At 44.7% G+C, this 4,935-nt stretch overlaps 1 long non-coding RNA gene across 2 annotated transcripts; it reads left to right on the forward strand.

The window, feature by feature from the left end:
- Positions 1–296: 296 nt before the first annotated feature.
- LOC120963455 (uncharacterized) lies at positions 297–3,712 on the forward strand. 2 transcript variants are annotated; one of them, XR_012182217.1, is made up of 6 exons: positions 297–586; positions 726–1,161; positions 1,249–1,341; positions 1,587–2,146; positions 3,114–3,265; positions 3,386–3,712. It is a non-coding gene; the product is annotated as an uncharacterized lncRNA (long non-coding RNA). The 2 variants fall into 2 exon arrangements; XR_012182216.1 differs by having other exon boundaries at positions 1,587–2,142.
- The last annotated feature ends 1,223 nt before the right edge of the window (positions 3,713–4,935 follow it).

Here is a 4,935-nt window from a genome sequence, read left to right on the forward strand (position 1 = left end):
CGTACGTGGCGGCAGTCTCGCAGAAAAGTCCCTAAGTTTTTTAGTATTCAACCCGCAGTCCTTTCTTAAGTGAGAAAACGTTTCGTTCAGCCATTTTGCAAATAAATCCTTACAGTTTACGGTATTCAACCCGCGGTCAGAAACCCACGCGAGAACGGGCTCTCCTATCTCTCCCTCGCCTCCCGATCCCAGCCGCCAGGAGGCGCCCCACCCCACGCGGCGGTCGATCCGGTGCCGCGCCGGCGAACCGGCCGGCGATCCGGAGGAGCTCGCGGCCAGGTTGGCAGCCGGGGGCCCCGGCGGACCAGGAGGAGGAGGAGGACGCGGGCCTGAGCGGACCGGGAGGAGGAGGAGGAGGAGGACGCGGGCCTGGGCGGACCGGGAGGAGGAGGAGGACGCGGGCCTGGGCGCCGTGCCAGTGGTCGTCGCGGTGCTGGCCGAGCCCGGCGCGTCACCGGCCGCGCTCGTCCATGCGGCGGCCGCGGCGGGGAGCTTTGCTTGCGGCATAGACGATGGCGCGTGGGCCGTGCTTGCTGCTGGCGCCGTGGGGCACCTTACGCGGCTCCCCGCCCACCCGCACGGCAAGGTCTGCTTCCTTCACTTGCTTGTTTCCTTCATTTCGTGTATGCCTGCTCGGTTTGGGGGCTCCAAAACTCTATCGGGTTGAAAATTGAACTATAGATGTAAAAGAGACAATGCTAACTTAATTTTTGTTTGGGAATTAGTCTGTACATTGGCCACAACCGGATCCACAGGGAAGAGGTGCTCGAGATGGAGGAGGACATCCAGATTGAGGTGGGAGGTCGATACCGATGCGGTCCTGGGAGGCGTGCACGAGATCGAAGGCGGGCAGCTCCGGAAGGCAGACGGTGGCATCGCCTCACTCTCTAAATTTACACTTATCTAGAATCCAATGCTTCATGACCATGGCAATATTGGCTTGACAAAAACGATATATAAAGTAGTATCTATCTTCTTTTCAGTTGTATGAATTTGGAACTGAATTCTAATGGCATACAGTTGTATGACGTGCTTTGATTATGCTCAAAACTGTTCATTCCAATACTTGATCAGAGTGCAGATTATATAGCAACAACCATGAACTACCATACAATCATCATATCACACATTCCACCTATGAGTATGAAGATCCGTGACAAGGTACATACTCAGCTGTTGCTTTCTATGATCTTACTTGATCAAGTACTTTATAAATCTCTGATGCCAAATGAGGTGTTATATTTTTAGGCAAGAGCAATCAGGAGGCCTTATATGCTTAGCTATCTCATCCATTGATGATCTCTTTCAAGGAATAGAAGGACTTCTTGTTCATTTAGAGAGGTAACAATAACATTCAGCACACTTTCCTGACTGAGTGAAACTGATGTTAGAGGTAGGATCTACATTTATACTTGGATGGTTGGATGCACAAACCTCTAACCGCATCAGTGAACTACAGTGTCATTTTTCTGGCCCTGTAAAATTCTAATTATGCATATCAATGCGGCATGTGCATGCTGTAATTTTATATTCAGTTCTAATTTGCTCGCTACCATGTTGGTCTTCTGAAGCCTTCATCTGTGCAGGATCAATCTTTTGATTTTGGTACTTAATAAACTAAATCTTGAGCATTGGAGGAGGTAGCCCCTGGACTGGTGAAGACGAAAATGGGGACACGAGGAGGTTCATGGTGGTTCCAGGCTCATCTCTTCGGTGAGCAGCAGTGTGCTACGTTGGACAGTTACCAAGGCTGGACGGAGGTGTGCCCGTGCAGCCGGACGGTGTCGTCCTGGTCGAGCAGATCGCCGTACCAAGGTTGCCTGCCGGACTCCAATTCCCTACCGCTGTCAAGCTCTAGATCAAGCTCCACATGGACCTGTCTATCCGTGCGATACTGCATTTCCCTGGTGGCCGTCTGTTCCGCTTGGCGTTTCCTCTGGATCTGAGAGGAGAAGGCCTCAAGGAGGGAGATGGGGAGGTTTATGGAACCATGGAAGTTTTCAGATGAGATTAGTTGAAAGAAAAGGGAAAGTTCCCATGCTGCCATGCGAGAGTCAGAGGTGGGTGAGTTCCCTGATCCCCGGCTGTAGCAACATTGGCCACCACTCTATTCGCATCTGTGCAGCCAAAATCAGATTTCATGTAGGTAACAAGCATACTTTCCTCTTTTCATCTGGTCTAGAAATATGGTGCGAATGCATGGCTATGCTTTTGATTTTTCCTCCTGTGCATTGACTTGATAAGTATAGAGCCTAATGAGCACTGATGACCAGCGATGCCATAACATCAGAATTTATATGCCATCTCGATGCTCATGGTTTCTTCAGCATATATAGTCTACTATGTAATTATCTGTGCAACCAAGTTAACTGTGTAAGAGCCATTAAATATATCTTTAGACTTGCACAGAAGTAATTCTTGTTAAACTGTTGTTTGGTGATTGTGTCTCTTGCAGCCAATTTCTAGAAGACCAAGTTAACTGTGTAAGAGCCATTAAATATATCTTTAGACTTGCACAGAAATAATTCTTGTTAAACTGTTGTTTGGTGATTGTGTCTCTTGCAGCCAATTTCTAGAAGATTCATTACATGAATAATCCAAGTTCCTTTTACTATTCTGGCTGCAGCAGACTATCCTGCCTTTTTGTAATTGTAGAATTACTAAGTTCATGTTGACTAAGGACCTATTCCGGATGCTTGCAAATTGTTAGAATTTCATCGCTCTTCATTTTCTCCAGCATTTGCTGTGTCCTGTAGGGTATAAACTACATGCACCTAGCAGTAGATTATTTCTTAAGATTAATCTATCCGTGTTGTGTGTGTGTGTGTGTGTGTGTGTATATATATATACATTGTTGGCATAAATTGGTGCACAATATTGTGGCTGACTTCTGGCAGAAAGTTTGGTCCTAAATCCGAAATTCGTTGGTGGACTTATAGCGATCAAATTATGTTTTTTGACTATAGTATATATAAATTATAAATAGCTAATCTGAGCTATTCATGGTTGGATAGGTTTCTATCAATCATTATTTTCTTCTCCGTCATAAAAATATTTCTCTTCTCAGTTATGTTGAGGTGAATGTAGCTGATGGTCACACTTTATCAATATAGGCGTATCAAGCAGATTGTGAAGAAAATGTACCTGAAGATGGTTCCTCAGTATGAGAATCCGATTAACATTGTCTTCAAGAATTAAGGCAAATTGTTTGTATGTCATTAACCCTCTCCTGTGAAGATTCAGAATCATAAAAGATAGTATTCAGGTACATGTGCGTCCGCTCGAACGCAATCACATTCCGGAACAGTGACTTTACCGACACGTGCAGTTATTGGCTGCATTCTATTAGACATACAGAGAGCCACACTGACAAATTTCTATTTAGAGGAAGAAGTAGGCACAAGTAGACTGGAAAAACACAAAACAGCGGGAGATGTCATGTTCAGCAGCGACAACACCATTGCTCTTCATGTTTTAAGTTAAACCTGTATTACTTCAGAATGATTAGTCAAAGATCGGTGATTGTTAGAGGCCTGAAGTTAATGTGAGAGGAAAGAGCATGAGTGGTCTTTTCAGTACAGTAAATTTTCCTTACTGGCATAGGTTGTCAAGGATTGTTCTATCCGTCTCAGAGAAATGTGTTCAAAGTGAATTCTTCTCAGGACTGAGACTTATTTTACAGTAATAACTTACATAAGCCCTTTGATTGATCGGTTCAATGGCTGCAATCTAGAAGCTTTATGAGATTTCCCAAGTATCATTATCTAAAAAAAGGTCATCATCTACTGAAGCCGTAAAAAATGTTCATGTTGTATAAGGTAAGAACATAGAGAATTGATAGTAACCAAACTAATTGCCTTGCTATTGATTACCACATACTCCCTCCGTCCAGTATTATATTATGGTTATGGGATGTGTTTCTATGCTACTTGGAGAAAAACACAAACTGATGATACCGAGTGCCTTGCTACTAATTAGATTATACTTTCGTCATTGAATGTGTTCCTGCCCCATACTGAATAAATAGAAACTTCAGATACAATGACCTCGGTACGTGAGCCAAATCGTTCTCTTTTGAATCTCCCCTTTAGATATAGTCCGCATTCCGCAAGATAAAGACTTCAGACACTTTCTTTTCTATAGCAACGCACACGCAATGATGGTGTTGGCCGGCCGCTGGCCTCGACTAACACAGCAAGGGAGGATGCCCTAGATCAGATGCTCATGCAGCTGGGCCTTGGCAAGGATGTTGGGCAGATGTGTAGTAGGAGGACATGGTCGCATTAGGTCTATCCGATTCCGAGGACCTTCTCGAGACAGACTGTCATGCCCTATCATCGTGGTGACAGTTAGGCTTCATTGCGGGGCTAGGATGGATCCCTGGTAAGGCAAAAAAAAAAGGTATCAATCAGGGGATGATTGTATTCCCGTTGCAACGCGCGGGCCATTTTTCTAGTCCAAATAATTTCCGGACACTTTCATTTGGAGAGCCAAACCAAATGTCCCCAAATCGGCCTTTTGACCGTTGTAATCAAAGTTTGCCCTATGCTCTACTCGAACTCCTCCGGTCGACCTGTTAAGCGCAACATTTCAATTCCGGGGTGTCCCATATGGAGCACTATCTATGACCACCTTGTTATTCAGCCTGCCATATACTTACCCGGCCTATGTTAAAAGATCTCTAGTTACCTAATAAAAGAGCTTGGAATGAAAATTTAGTTTCTACTCTTTTTGATCAGCAAGCTACCTCTATTATTATTCAATTGCCGATTATTCAAACTCAAGGAAAGGGTGTGTTTGGAAGCATTCCCAACCTAGCATTGGTTGTTCTTCTCTCATACATGCTCAGTGTAGACATGCTGAGTACATGCATTTGTTGTTGTTTCGTAGCGGTGTATGTGCTGAGACATGCTAAGTTGAGACTCTGTTTCGCAG

Source organism: Aegilops tauschii, chromosome 4, assembly GCF_002575655.3.
Source record: "Aegilops tauschii subsp. strangulata cultivar AL8/78 chromosome 4, Aet v6.0, whole genome shotgun sequence".
NCBI lineage: Eukaryota > Viridiplantae > Streptophyta > Magnoliopsida > Poales > Poaceae > Aegilops > Aegilops tauschii.